At 35.5% G+C, this 16,643-nt stretch overlaps 1 long non-coding RNA gene across 1 annotated transcript in view; it reads left to right on the top strand.

Annotated features, from left to right (window-relative positions):
• The window catches only part of LOC143688585 (uncharacterized), a 90,377-nt gene that overhangs the window by 59,760 nt on the left and 13,974 nt on the right, over positions 1-16,643 (top strand). The gene's annotated exons all lie outside the window — the stretch shown is intronic.

Here is a 16,643-nt window from a genome sequence, read left to right as displayed (position 1 = left end):
ATACATGAATTCCCTGTAATTTGGAAAAGAAAAAAGGAATGCAGTTCTGATACATGCTACAAAGTGGATGAACCTTGAAAACACTATGCAAGCGAAATAAACCTGAAACAAAAGGACAAATACCGTATGATCCCAATAATATGAAATATCTAGGATGGTGAATTAATAGAGACAGAAAGTAGATTAGAGGTTACCATGGTAAAGGGAACAAGGAATGAATTATTATTTGATAGGTACAGAGTTTCTACTTGGGGCAATTAAAAGCTTGTGGAAATAGATAATGATGATGGTTGCAAAATATCGCTGAGTTGTATGCCGTAAAATATTTGAATGGCAAATTTTAAGTTCTATATATCCCATAAAAATGGTTAAAATGCAAGAAAATGTAATTCTACAAAACGATATTTATACAATATATCATTGGGCCTATACGATATAGAAATGTAACATATTTGCTAGTAACACCACAAAGGAGGTTGGTGGAGCGAAGCTGTACTGGGATATGGAATTGATACCAGATGGTAACACAAATCCATGAGAACAAATGAAGACAAGCAGAAATGATAAATAAGAAGGATAATACAGCAAAAGTTATTAATATATACTTACTCCTCTCACCTCCTTTAAAAGACATAAAAATCATGTAAAGTAATAATTATAACTAGGTATTCTTGGGTTGGTAACATTTATTAATCTAATATGTATAAAAAGGGGAACAGTGGAATAAGCTATATAGGAATAATTTTTTATGTCTCACTGGAATTAAGTTAGTATAAATCTGAAGCAGATTCTGATAAGTTAACGTGTATATGGTAAGTCCTAGGGCCACCACTAGGGAAATAACTAAAAAATAAAGTGAAAAATAGTTTCACTATATTAGTTTAATTTCACTAAGGAAATTAAACATCTACATTTGAAAATATTCACTTAATGCAAAAGAAAGCAGTAAATGAGCAGCAATAGAGGAAGAAAAAAGACATGTGACCATTGAAAACAAAAAGTAAAATAGCAGATATAAATCAAACTATAGCAATACTAACATTATAGGTAAATGGATTAAACAATCTAGTCAAGAAGCAGAGAATGTCAGACTTCAGGTAAAAACATATTCAAGCTATTTTCTGTCTATAGGAGACGCACTTTAGATTCAAAGATAATAGTAGATTGAAAGTAAAAGGATGAAAACAGCAACCATAAGAAAGCTGGAGTGATACTAACAGCAGATAAAATAGACTTTAAAACAAACAAAAAAAGTTGATAGAAATAAGGAGGGACATTTTGTACTGATAACAGGGAGAGATGAAAATTATAAACATATTCACCTAATAACAAAGCACTAAAATACAAGAAGCAACACTGACACACATGAAGGGATACACAGACAATATTTGGTGACTTCAATACCCACTTTCAATATGGGATGAACTAGTAGGCAGATCAGTAAGAAACAGAGGGCTTGCACACAGAGCAACTAGACTCAACAGACATCTGAAGAACACTCTACCTAACAATAGCAGAATATTCTTTTCAAGTGCCTATGGCACATTTTCCAGGATAGACCATATATTAAGCCATAAAACAAATCTCAATACATTTAAAAGTATTGAAATAATGCAATGTGTGTTCTCTGACCATAGTGCAATAAATTGAGATCCTGAATCCATTCCTTCAGAAAGAAATATGGTAAATCAAAAGGGAAATTAGAAAATACTTTGAGATGGAGTAAAATGAAGACATATAGTGAGATGCAGCTAAAGCAGTTTTTAGAGGGAAATTTATAGCTGTAAAATGCTTATATTAAAAAAGAAGAAAGATCGTGAATCAATAAACCTAATTTTCTACATTAAGATATTGGTAAAAGAAAAGCAAATGAAAATACTATGAACAATTGTATAGAAATGAATTAGATAACTTAGATAAAATGGATAAGTTCCTAGAAAGATACAAACTATCGAAACTGACTCAAGAAGGAATAGGTAATAAACATTGTGAATATAATTAATTCCACTGAATTACATACCTGAATGTGGTTTAAAGGGGAATTTTTAGGTTGTATATATATATATTACTAGAAAAATTAAAATAAAAAAAACAACCTTAGAATTATACCACACAAAGTCAACCCTAATATAAACCACGGATTATAGTTAGTAATACAATTATGATCATATTCTGTCATCAATTGTAACAAAAATACCACTTTAATGTAAAATGTTAAAGGTGGGGGTGGATATATAGGAACTCTGTATTTTCTGCATGCTCTTTCTGCAAATGTGCAGCCTATCTAATGAAAAAAAAGTCATGCAAAGAAAAAAAAACTAGATAAACTGAATAGACTTATGTCATGGTCAGGGTCATGTGTCAACCTGGCCAAGTGGTGGTACCTGTTTGTCTGGTTGGGCAGGTGCTGGCCTGTCTGTTGCAATGAGGACATTTCATAGAATCAAATCATGAGCACGTCAGCTGCATCCACAGCTGATTCCATTTGTAATCAGCCAAGGGGAGTGTCTTCTGCAATGAGTGATGCTAAATGCAATCATGGGAAGCCTTTTAAGGAAGATTCAGAAGAGACAGGCTCTATTCCTGCTTTAGCTGGTGAGCCTCTCCTGTGAGTTCGTCCAGACCCTCCGTTGGAATCGTCGGCGTCACAGCCTGCCCTGCGGATTTTGGACTTCGTGTTCCCACAGTCACGTGAGACACTTTTATAAATTTTATATTTGCGAGTGTTCCCTGTTGATTCTGTTTCTCTAGAGAACCCTAACTAATACAACTTATAACAGGTGAACAAATTGAACTAGTATGAAAAACTACTCAGGAAAAAAAAATAGCTTGAGTCCAAATGGCTTCAATCAGTGAATTCCACAAACCACTGTAGAAGAATAATATTTATTCTTCCAAAAAATAGAAAAGAAGAAAGCACTTCCCAATTCACTTGCCAAGGGCAGTATTATCCTGATACTGATATCAGACAAATATATAAAAAGGAAAGAAAACTATAGACCAATATCTCTTATGAAGAGGGATGCAAAAATCTTCAGCAAAATATGAACAAATCAAATCCAACAACATTTGAAGAGAATTGCACACTATGGTCAGTGGGATTTCTGAGTACAAGAGGTTTGAAATCTACAAGTCAGTTAAAAATTAATTAATATAACACACCATATCAATAGAATAAAAAACAGAATATTGACTTGCCTATAGATGCAGAAAAAGCATCTGATAAAAATACAATGGGGAAGGAATGGTCTCTTCTACCAGTGGTGCTGGGACAACTGGACTGTCATATGCAAAAGAATGAAAATCATACCAGACACAAAAACTAACTAAAAATGAATCAAAGGCCTAAAATTAAAACTATACAATTCTCAAAAGAAAACATGGTCGTAAATCTGTGTCCCTTTAGGGAATAGTTTCTTAGGCATGATACCCAAAGCACCAACAACTAAATGAACAGAAGACTTAAAAATCTTCTGTGCTTCAATGGACACCAACAAGATAATAAAAAACCAGCCCGCACAATGGAAGAAAATACTTGCAAATCACATACCTGATAAGGGATTTGTATCTATAATCTATAAAAGAACCCATATAACTCAACAATACAAAGATAACCCAACTTTAAAAAAAATGGACACTATTCAAATAGAAATATCTCGAAGAAGTTTAAAAAAATGACCAATAAGCACATGGAAAGATATTCTCTATCCTTAGCATGAGAGAAATGCAGATCAAAACCACAATGAGATACACCCACCAGGGTGGTTACAATAAGAGACAGATAATAACATGTGTTGACAAGAATGTAGGGAGATTGGAGCTTTCGCACCCTGCTTATGGGAATGTGAAATGGTGCAGCAGCTGCTTTGAAAACAGTCATTCAATTTTTCAAAAGGTTCAGCATGATGTTACCATATGGTCTAGAAATTTCACCCCCCAGTATATAGAGAAGACAAATGAAAACATATCCACACAAAAACCTGTTCAAAGGAGCTTTATTTGTAACAGCCAAAAAGTGGAAGTGCTCTAAATGTTCAAGGGATGAGTGGATAAACCAACGCGGTAAACCCATACAATAAGAATATTATTTGGCAATAAAGAAATGAAGTACTGGTACATACTACAACATGGATGAACCTTGAAACATGCTAAGTGAAAGAAACCAGTCACAAAGGACCATATATTGTATAATTCCATTTGTATGAAATATCCAGAATAGGCAAAGCTATAGAGACGGAAGGTAGAGGAGTGCTGAAGGAGGGGGAATGGGGAGTGATTGCTAATGAGGGTGGAGTTTCTTTCTTGGAGTGAAGAAAATTTTCTAAAATTGATAATGGTGATAGTTGCACAACTCTGTTAATAGATGAAAAGTCATTGAATTGCACACTAAATAGATGAATTTTATAGCATATGAATTATATATCAAGGTTCATTATAAAAAACATTAATTTCTTCTTTGAAATCTGTGTTTCATTAGAGCCACTAGCTTGGGGTTTTCATTGGGTGCATCTGATGGTGGACCTGCTTTACAGTCAAGGTCTTTAAAGTAATTCCAGGACTATTCAAAGACGATGTACAAACACATTTCAAATGTTCACATTTTGCCTCTGGCTCAAGACAATTCTGTGATTGTTTTCTCTGAGTTCTGAGTCTTGATCGTGACTTCTTTGCTTTGGCTAGGATGTTGTTAAAGTATACGCCAGTATGGTCAAAAAATTTTTTTCTATTTCATTCATTAATGAGACCAGTAAGAAGGTACAAAAGTTTCAGAGGAGAGCAGACATCTACGGACTGAAATGTTAAAATGAAGTTGCCAATAGATGCACAGCTGGACACTTCCACAGGGTTGTAATCAATGGCCATCTTCTCCCAGAAAAATCCACCTGCCTTTCTATGCCAGAAATCACTTGCATCACTGTCAGCCTCCACCATCAACTTCCCTGTCTCCTGAGACTCCAAATAGTCCAAGATGTTTAAAGGTCCAGACCCTATAGGACCAGAGGCCCTCAGCAGGGCCCTAGACCATGCCGGCCATCTAAAGGACTCTCAGTAATCTTTTTGTCCCATTGAAAGTCTTTCACAACTTTTCCTGACTCCATCTAAAGTGACATCAGTTGTAACTCTTTTATCTCCTTGTGTGAGTGGCTGGAAGAGCCTCATTTTGGCACAACTATTGTCTTCTAGAGTAAGAACGTAGAAAAGACCTGATCTGGGTGCCACTGGTCAACTTGTATGGATGTCATGTTTTGTGCCTATGAATGGTGAGAACGTTGGGTCCTCTCCAGCCTTGCCCATCTTAAAAAGAGTTGTCTCCATCATCACGAACAAACCCATCGAGGAAAGACCAAGTAACTAATCCCAAATCACACTGAGTATAACAATCTATCTACACAAGTTCATGCATTCTGGAAAAAAAATTTTTTTGGAGGGCTGGAGGAGCTGAGATTGGTTCACTTGAGGTGACCCCAGCTTGGAAAGGGCCTTTACAGGCATCGCTGGGTGTGACCAAAACTAGAGCTCTGGGTAGAGGGGACAAGAAACCCTGTCCTCTGCCCCAGTTCGACCCCAAGCTCTCTCACCTCAGCTCCTTTTCATCGATACCCTCCCCTGTGAAAAAATTCCTTCGGTTTATGATAATGACAGTGGGTTATAGTCTGAATGTCTACACATACAACTTTTTTTCTGGAATAGCTTTGCATATGGATTGAAAACATCCCAGGCTCCAGGGTACTGTGGAATTAACCATACCTTTAAGGCAAAAAGAAGTGTGGAATTTAATCCCTGGCATGTAATAAACTCTAGTATTGAATCCTTGCTATATAATGTGAGGAAGTATGTAATTCCTGGTGTATAATTAGCTGTAGTATCTGATGTCTGGTATATAATGAGCTGTAGCAGTTGATCTCTGTGATACATTAAGATGTAATATTTAGTCCCTGGCATATAATATGTAGCACATAATCCCTGGTTCACAATTAGCTGAAGTGTTGAATTACTGATGTATAATTAGTGTAGTATATAATCCCTGGTACATAATTAATGTGATATATAATCCCCTGAATGCAATAAACTCATATTGAATCCCGGGTATATAATTAGCTGTTGTATAAAATCATCCCTAATGTAATGACCAGCCTTCACCATTCAGAGAAGCATTTGCATTCATCTGTAAATTCTATGGCTCAGTTGACAGATCTAAACCATTTTTGCAAACGGACTGTGCTCCCAGTGAGGCTTGCTTAGTGGCTCAGAAACACTTGGAAAATCTAATTTAACTCCTGAGGAAATCAGCAAATAGGTTGCAAAGCTTCAAAATTCAGTTGAGTTTCTCCTTTGATTGGTTTCTAGAGACAGCTAAGAGCTTATATGAATATATGCTAAGGCTCTCAACACTTCCAGGAGGGAAAAAAAAGTATGAACAGAAGTTAAAAGGTCTTGAAGCATTAAAAGGGTTAGCTTTCAAGAACACTCTTTAGGCTGGGAGCAAAGCAGCTGCAAAAGCCAAGATATAACTGTTCTGGGCTGATGAGGAAGTAGGTTGAAGAAATTGGTCTCTGGAGCTCAATCTTTTAATGATTTCTCCTTGGAAAAGGTGACTTTCAGTTGCTTAAAGGAGAGCATGAGCGAGCAAGAAAGAGTGAGAGAGAAATGAAGGAAAAAGTATTCAATGATTAAAATCCTTTGGCTCAAAGGTAACTAGTAAGCATTAAATATTATTTTGTATAAGGGTTAAAATAATTATGTCATTAGTAAAGTTAAAGCAGTATTCCTATTTTCCAATATAAACTCCTCCCTTCTTAAAGTTTCAGATGAGGAAAAAAAAAAGAGAAACTGAAACTTTAATTTAATGACCTTGGGGCCTCTGCTGCTGAGTTATAAGATAATAATGTGAACTGGTGGTTTGTGTTCCCCAATAGGCTTTAAAGAAACCCTCTGCCCTGACATTGGACCACAATTTAACAGGTCTTAATAAGGGGAAAAATACAAAAGAACCATGCAAAAAAAAAAAAAAAAATCCAAGCTCACTTAGTATTCTAATCAAGGACAAATTCTAATTGGGGACATCATTGTATTACAGTTAGGAAGTATTGTGCTATCCATTTCTGAAAGTTCTGTGAATTTTTGTTTACAAGTCAGCTACACGCTTTCTCTCACATTTATCAGTGTGGAAACATATTAAATCTACTGCAGAATGACTATATATTTTATATCAAACATAAATGAATAATGTAAAAAAAAACTAATGAAATGAAACTTCTTAAAGTCTTTATCTTTATGTTAAATGAGGTATCATTACTTACAGTTTTAAGACTATGTGAATATGTGCGCAAACCTAATCTGCATTACAGCAATAGTTGCCAGATTTGGCTTCCTAGCTTCTTACAAGGCCACGCTGCGAGAAAGAATTCAAGGACACAGCACAGCATAGAAGAAGCAGACGGAAAATTTATTAGAAATACATGTGAGAAAACATGCAGGCACTCTTGTAAAGGTAGAGGTGAGAAAGGCAGGAAGCAGTGGGCAGTGTGGGACCATTTGCTTTTTTTATTATTAATTAAAAAAATTTTTTTAAACATAAACAGAAACATTCTTACTATATGATCATCCCATTCTACATATATAATCAATAATTCACAATATTATCACATAGTTGCATATTCATCATCATGATTTCTTAGAACATTTGCATCAATTCAGAAAAAGAACTAAAAAGAAAACAGAAAAAAATTCATACATACCATACCCCTTACCTTTCATTGATCACTAGCATTTCAATCTACTAAATTTATTTTAACATTTGTTCCCCTTATTATTTATTTTTAATCTGTATGTTTTACTCATCTGTTCATAAGGTAGATAAAAAGGAGCATCAGACACAAGGTTTTCACAATCACATAGTCACATGGTGAAAGCTATATCATTATACAATCATCTTCAAGAAATATGGTTACTGGAACACAGCTCTACATTTTCAGGCCGTTCCCTCCAGCCTCTCCATTACACTTTAACTAAAAAGGTGATATCTATTTAATGCGTAAGAATAACCTCCAGGATAACCTCTCGACTCTGTTTGGAATCTCTCAGTCATTGACATTTTTTTTTATTAATTAAAAAAAAATTAACAAATGAAACATTAAGATATCATTCTATTCTACATATAAATCAGTAATTCTTAATATCATCACATAGTTGCATATTCATCATTTCTTAGAACATTTCCATCGATTTAGAAAAAGAAATAAAAGACAACAGAAAAAGAAATAAAACGATAAGAGAAAAAAAAGATTATACATACCATACCCCTTACCCCTCGCTTTCATTTACCACTAGCATTTCAAACTAAATTTATTTTAACATTTGTTCCCCCCTATTATTTATTTTTATTCCGTATGTTTTACTCTTCTGTTGATATAGTAGCTAAAAGGAGCATCAGACACATGGTTTTCACATTCACAGAGTCTCATTGTGAAAGCTATATCAAGCCATTGACATTTTATAGTCTCATTTCCCTCTTCCCCATTTTGGTTGAGAAGGTTTTCTCAATCCTTGATGCTGAGTCTCAGCTCATTCTAAGATTTCTTTTCCACATTGCCAAGAAGGTTCACACCCCTGGGAGTCATGTCCCACATAGAGAGGGGGAGGGCTGTGAGTTTGCTTGTAGTATTGGCTGAGAGAGACAGACCACATCTGAGCAACAAAAGAGGTTCTCTTGGGTGTGACTCTTAGGTCTAATTTTAAGTAGGCTTAGCCTATCCCTTGTGGGGATAAATCTCATATGAACAAATCCCAAGACTGGGGGCTCAGTGTACTGCTTTGGTTGTCCCCACTGCTTGTGAGAATATCAGGAATTCTCCAGTTGGGGAAGTTGAATTTTCCCCCTTTCTCACCATTTGCCCAAGGGGACTTTGCAAATACTTTTTTAATTCACTGTTCAAATCACTCTGGGATTTATTGGGGTATCACTCTGAACAAACCTAGAAAATCTGATGCCCTACCCAAGGTTCCATGTACTTATGTGTTCAATTAAGCTGTCTACATAAGTTACATTAGGAAATGCACTAGTCAAAATAGAAATTTTGAACTAAATAAACATTTTTTTTGCTTTAGTCTCACACATAAGTTAAAATTTTAAAATATTAGTTACCATCTATTTTCAACACTCTGCACTGTTGACATTCCTTTGTTCTTCCTTATGGAAAACATTTTTAAATTTGTACATTTAGTCACTATCATTATACACTCTAGGCATTCCTAGATTATACCATCTCAGTCTTTATCATCTATCTTTCTTTCTGATTTCATTTGAGCCCCCAGCCTTCCTCTATCATTCTCACATTCAGCTTCATTCAGCGTACTAACATTATTGTATTACAGTTACGAAGTATTGTGCTATTCATTTCTGAATTTTTACAATCAGTCCTCTTGGACAGTCTGTATCCCTTCAGCTCCAATTACCCAATATCTACTCTATTTCTATCTCCTGATGGTCTCTGTTCTTAACTGAAATCCTCCAGGTTCATTCATTAGTGTTAGTCCATATCAGTGAGCCCATACAGTATTTGCCCTTTTGTTTCTGGCTGATCTCACTCAGCATAATGTCCTCAAGGTCCGTCGTGTTGTTACATACTTCATAACTTTATTCTGTCTTACAGCTGCATAACATTCCATCATGTGTATATACCACAGCTTGTTTAGCCACTCATCTGTTGATGGACTTTTGGGCTGTTTCCATCTCTTGGCAATTGTAACTAATGCTGCTATAAACATTGGTGTGCAAATTGTCCATTTGTGTCCTTGCCCTCATGCCTTCTGAGTAGATACCTAGCAATGGTATTACCAGGTCATATGGTAATTCTATACTTAGCTTCCTGAGGAATCACCAAACTGCCTTCCACAGTGGTTGTACCATTTGACATTCCCACCAACAGTGGATACGTGTCTCTTTCTCTGCATGCTCTCCAGCACTTGTCGTTTTCTCTTTTATTGATAATGGCCATTCTGGTGGGTGTGAGATGATATCTCATTGTGGTTTTGATTTGCATTTCCCTAATAGTCAGGGAAGTTGAACATCTTTTCATGTGCCTTTTAGCCATTTGTATTTCCTCTTCTGAGAAATGTCTGTTGATGTCTTTTGCCCATTTTGTTATCAGGTTGTCTGTCTTTTTGTTGTTGAGTTGGACAATCTCTTTATATATTCTGGATACTAGACCCTTACTGATATTTCTTTTCCAAATATTGTCTCCCATTGTGTAGGCTGTCATTTTTACTTTCTTGACAAAGTTCTTTGATGCACAAAAGTGTTTAATTTTTAGGAGTTCCCATTTATCTCTTTCTTTTTCACTGCTTGTGCTTTGAGTGTAAGATCTAGGAAACCACCTCCTATTATAAGATTTATAAGATATTTCCCTACATTTTCTTCTAAAAGTTTTATGGTCTTAGATCTAATGTTTAGGTCTTTGATGCATTTTGAGTTAATTTTTGTATAGGGTGTGAAATATGGATCCTCTTTTGCATATGGATATCCAGTTCTCTAGGCACCATTTATTGAAGAGCCTGTTCTGTCCCAGGTGAGTTGGCTTGACTGCCTTATCAAAGATCAATTGTCCTTAGATGAGAAGATCTATATCTGAACACTCTATTCGATTCCATTGGTCAGTATATCTATCTTTATGCCAGTACCATGCTATCTTGACCACTGAAGCTTCATAATACTCCTTAAAGTCAGGTAGCATGAGACCTCCGACTTCATTCTTTCTCAGGATATTTTTAGCTATTCGGGGCACCCTGCCCTTCCAGATGGTTTAAGTAGAGAATTTTACTAAATGTTTAAAGAATTAACACCAATATTACACAAACTCCACCAGAAAATAGAAGAGGTGAGAAAATGTCTCAATTCCTTCTATGTAGTGTTACCTAGATACCAAATCCACAAAAAGTACCAAAAAAGATAACTACAGAGTAATATCCTTCATGACTACAGACACAAAAATCTTCATCAAAATAGTAGCAAATAAAATTAAGCTATATATAAAAAGAATGATAAATTTAGATCAAGCAGGACTTATTCTAGGGATGCAAGGGTGGCCCAATATAGGATGATTAATCCATGTAATCCACCATAATTAACTCTTAAAAAGAAAAGCGATTATATTGATCAGTGCAGAAAAAGCGTATGACAAAATTAAATTCTCCAGATAAAAATGCTCAGGAAAATAGGAATATAGGGGAACTTCCCCAACTTGATAAAAAGCATCTACAAAAATCCTACAGCTAACATCATACTTAATGGTGAAAGATGGAAAGCTCTCCTAAGATCATAAAGCAGGGAAGGATGTCTGTTCTTTTGTTCAACATAGTGCTATAAGTTCTAGCCAGTGCAATATGGCAAAAAAAAAGGGAAAAAAAGCTATACTGTTTGAAAATGAACATAACCAGTCCCTATTAACAGACGAAATGGTTATCTACATAGAAAATCCCAAGGAATCTACAAAAAAACTAGAGGTAAAAATGGAATTCAGGAACATCACAGGATCCAAGATAAAGATGCAAAACTCACTTGTATTTCTACACACTAGCAATGAACATGTGGGTATTGATATTAAAATTACAGTAACATTTAAAATCACTCAAAAATTAAAAAGAAATACTTCTGTGTAAATTTAACAAATATGTACAGGACTTGTATGCTAAATACAACACAACACTAATGAGAGAAATCAAAGAAGCTCTAAACAAATGGGGAGACACACTGTGGTCATGTATGTCATATGTGAGAAGACTCAACACAGTAAAAATGTCAGAGGAAAAAACATTTTTCTCCAAATTGACACACAGGTTTAAAGAAATTCCTATCAAAAGTCCAGCAATATTTTTTTGTAGGCAGAGATATGATTACTATAAAATTTACGTGAAAAGGCAAAGGAATTAGAATAGCTAAAAAAGAGAAGGAAGAATAAAGTGGAGGAATCAGTCTATCTGATTTGAAGCTCTTCGATATAACTACAGTCATCAAGGCGGTGTGGTATTGGTGGAGGGACAGATCCATAGATCAACGGAAAAGAGAACCCAGAAGTAGACCCACAGAAATATGCCCAAGTGTTTTTGACAAGGTGCAAAAGCAATTCATTGAAGGAAAGAGTCATTTTAACAAATGGTGCTAGAACAATTGGATGTATATAGGGCAAAAATTTGACCCAAGCTTCCTTTCAAATCATATAAAATTCAAAATTGATCAGGCTTATGTGTAAAATGTAAAGCTGTAAGACTTTTAGGGGGAAAAAGCAGGATAAAATCCTTAGGATCTAGGGCTAGGAAAACAGTTCTTATACTTGTCACCAAAAGCACACTGGACTTCATCAAAATTAAAAACTTGCTCTGTGAAAAACAAAACAAAACAAAAAATCTTGTTAAAGGATAATAAGACAAGCCACAGAGTAGGAGAAAATAGGTATAAGCTACATATCCTATAAAATAATAGAATCTAGAATATATAAGTAACTCTCAAAACTCAACAGTAATAAAATGTTCTAGTTTGCTAGCTGCCAGAATGCAATATACCAGAAACAGAATGGTTTTTAAAAAGGGGAATTTAATAAGTTGCTAGTTTATAGTTCTAAGGCCAAGAAAATGTCCCAATTAAAACAAGTCTATAGAAATGTCCAATTTAAGGCATCCGGGGAAAGATACCTTGGTTCAAGAAGACTGATGAAGTTCAACGTTTCTCTCTCAGCTGCAAAGGCACATGGCGAACATGGCGGCATCTGCTTGCTTTCTCGTGGCTCTACCAAAAAGGGACTCTCTCCAAAATGTTTCCTCTTTTGAAGGATTCCAGTAAGCAACTCCACCTTCAGTGGGTGGAGACACGTCTCCATAGAAATCATCTGATCAAAAGTTACCACCCACAGTTGGGTGGGTCACATCATGGAAACAGTCAAAATGCTCCCACCCAGCAATACTGAATGAGGATTAAAGGGCATGGCTTTTCTGGGGTCCACCACAGATTCAAACCGGCACATAAAATAATCCAATAAGCACATGGGTAAATGATGAGGAGACATTTCACCAAAGATAATACAGAGACGGTAAACAGGCACATGAAAATAAGCACATGTTCAGCATCATAAGCTATGATGGAAATCCAAAATTAGAGCCACAATAAAAAAACCTTACACACCTATCAAGATAGCTACAATAAAAAATTGTGACCACACCAAACATTAACAAGGATGTGGAGAAACTGGATCCCTATACATTGCTTCTGGTGGGTATGTACAATGGCACAGCCACTCTGGAACACACTAGAAAGTTTCTTAAACAAACATGCAACTATCATACACATCCCAGCAATTTCACTCCTGGGTATTTATACCAGAGAAGTGAAAACTGCTCTATTCATATTTGCTCCAAACTGCAAACAACTCACATGCCCTCCAACAGGTGAATGTTGAACACACAGTCCACCCATCCCATGGACAAGAACTTAGTACCACCACTTGGATGAGTTGCTGGAGGATCATGCGGAGGGAAAAAGGCCAATCCCAAAAGGGGGCACACTCTATGATTCCATTTATATAACCTCAAAATGACAAAATCTGGGAGATGGAAAACAGGTTAGTGGTTGCTCAGGGTTGAGGAGAGGGTGGAAGTGGGAGTGAAGCTGGTGTGGCTATCAAAGGGCTTAATATGGGATAATTGTAGTGATAGAGAATTTACAAATCTTTTTTTTTTTTAATTAACGGAAAGAAAAAAAAGAAATTAACACAACATTTAGAAATCATACCATTCTACATATGCACTCAGTAATTCTTAACATCATCACATAGATGCATGATCATCGTTTCTTAGTACATTTGCATCGGTTTAGAGGAACTAGCAACACAACAGAAAAAGATATAAAATGTTAATATAGAGAAAAGAAATAAAAGTAGTAATAATAGAAAAAAAAACCCTATAGCTCAGATGCAGCTTCATTCAGTGTTTTAACATGATTACTTTACAATTAGGTATTATTGTGCTGTCCATTTTTGAGTTTTTGTATCTAGTCCTGTTGCACAGTCTGTATCCCTTCAGCTTCAATTACCCATTATCTTACCCTGTTTCTAAATCCTGCTGGTCTCTGTTACCAATGACATATTTCAAGTTTATTCTCGAATGTCCGTTCACATCAGTGGGACCATACAGTATTTGTCCTTTAGTTTTTGGCTGGACTCACTCAGCATAATATTCTCTAGGTCCATCCATGTTATTACATGCTTCGTAAGTTTATCTTGTCTTAAAGCTGCATAATATTCCATCGTATGTATATACCACAGTTTGTTTAGCCATTCTTCTGTTGATGGACATTTTGGTTGTTTCCATCTCTTTGCAATTGTAAATAACGCTGCTATAAACATTGGTGTGCAAATGCCCGTTTGTGTCTTTGCCCTTAAGTCCTTTGAGTAGATACCTAGCAATGGTATTGCTGGGTTGTATGGCAATTCTATATTCAGCTTTTTGAGGAACCGCCAAACTGCCTTCCACAGTGGTTGCACCATTTGACATTCCCACCAACAGTGGATAAGCGTGCCTCTTTCTCCGCATCCTCTCCAGCACTTGTCATTTTCTGTTTTGTTGATAATGGCCATTCTGGTGGGTGTGAGATGATATCTCATTGTGGTTTTGATTTGCATTTCTCTAATGGCCAGGGACATTGAGCATCTCTTCATGTGCCTCTTGGCCATCCGTATTTCCTCTTCTGGTAGGTGTGTGTTCAAGTCTTTGAGAATTTACAAATCTTGACTGTATTGATGTCAGTATCCTGGTTGCAATATTGTACTGCAGTTTTGCTGATGTTACTGTTGGGGGAAACTGGGAAAAAGGTACAAAGGATGTCTTTGTATTATATCTTACAATTGCATGTGAATCTATGATCTCAAAATAAAAAGTTTAAATAGAAAATAAAAAATGGAAAACCATGTTCTAAGTTTTCATTTTAACAGGTAGAAAAAAAGAGCAAATTAAACCCAAAGTAATTAGAAAAAAATATTAAAGATCATAGCAGAAATAAACAGAAATAATTTTATGCCAATAAATTTGACAACCTAGAACAGACATGCTTGAAAAATTCAACTTAACAAGATTGATTCAAGAATAAGAAAAACTGAACTCCATATTTAAAAAATGAATTCATAATATTAAAAAACCTTTTCCCACAATGAAACTCCAGAAACAGATAATTTCAGTAGTGAATTCCATCAAACACTTAAGGAAGAAATAATAATGATATTATACAAATTCCATCAGAAAATAAAGGAGAGAATGCTTTTCAGGTCATGTTCAGAGGTCAACATAATCCTGACATCAAAACTGGACAAAATGTTTTAAGAAAATTACAGACCAGAAGCTCTCACAAACATGGACTAAAAATTCCAACATTTCTATCAAATTGAATCCAGTGATATATAAAAGGATAGTATGTCATGATCAAGTAGAAATAAATCTAACGCAAACTGTTCAAAACCTTTATTTACACTGAAAATTTTGAGGGATTATTGAGAGAAATAAACAGCCCAAATAAATGGAAAGATACACAAAGTTCAAAGATATATTGAGTTTCTGAAGACTCAATATTATTAAGATGCTCATTCTCCCCAAACTGATCAACATATTCAATGAAATCCCAATCACAACAATCCATCCCCAGATTGGGAGAAGATACACACAAAACATCTATCTGACAGAGGACGATCCAGGATATGCAAAGAGCTCCTACTACTAAATACAAAAAGATCAAGAGCCTGATTTAAAAAAAGGGTAAGATATTCGACCAAATGCTGTGCAAAACAAAACAAAAAAAGAAAAGAAATGAAAAAGATTTATAAATAGGAAAAGATGCCCAGCATAAATGGTCACTGAGGAAACAAAATTAAAATGCAGTAGCATATCATAAAAGAAGGTAACAATATCAAGTGTTGGCAAGAATGGGGAACAATGAGAATGTTAGACATCGTTGGCTAGAATATAAAATGGTACAACCATGTTGGAAAACACTTTGACAGTTCTTAGTAAACTTAAACATACATTTATCATGTTCCAGAAACTTCACCTATAGGTGAACAGATTGTGATACATCTATACCATGGAATACTATGAGAAATTAAAAAAATGTCCCTGATACATGCAACAATATGGATATTCAAAAGAAATATTCTGAGTGAAAAAGTCAGAAATCAGAGAGTTCATATGGAACAGCTCCATTTATTTGAAATTCTAGAATCCATCCATATGGCAGAAATCAGATCGGTTGCTAGGGTGGGAATTGGAATTGACTACAAAGGGGCAGGAGGGAGCTTTCTAAAGCTATGAAATGCTCTCATTGCAATGATGATTAATCGGTTGAACATTTAATAACAAAAATCACTGGACTGTTCACTTAAGAAATTCATTTTACTTTATGTAAGCTAAAGCTCAATAAAGTTGATGAAAAAAATTAGGGTGGCAGGTACAGTTTTGGGGGAGCGGTGCCTGGAAGGGATCACCAGGACTTTTGGGATGTGGCATTATTCTGTCTTTGATTCTGGGTGTTAGCTACAAGTATGTGTTCACTTTGTGAAAAATTCAGTGGGCTCCTAATCCTAGAGAACTCCTAGGGCAATATAAAGGAT

Source organism: Tamandua tetradactyla, chromosome 6 (assembly GCF_023851605.1).
Source record: "Tamandua tetradactyla isolate mTamTet1 chromosome 6, mTamTet1.pri, whole genome shotgun sequence".
In the NCBI taxonomy this organism is placed as follows: Eukaryota; Metazoa; Chordata; class Mammalia; order Pilosa; family Myrmecophagidae; genus Tamandua; species Tamandua tetradactyla.
The sequence above is the reverse complement of the archived record's forward strand: the minus strand, read 5'-3'. Positions and strand labels throughout refer to the sequence as shown.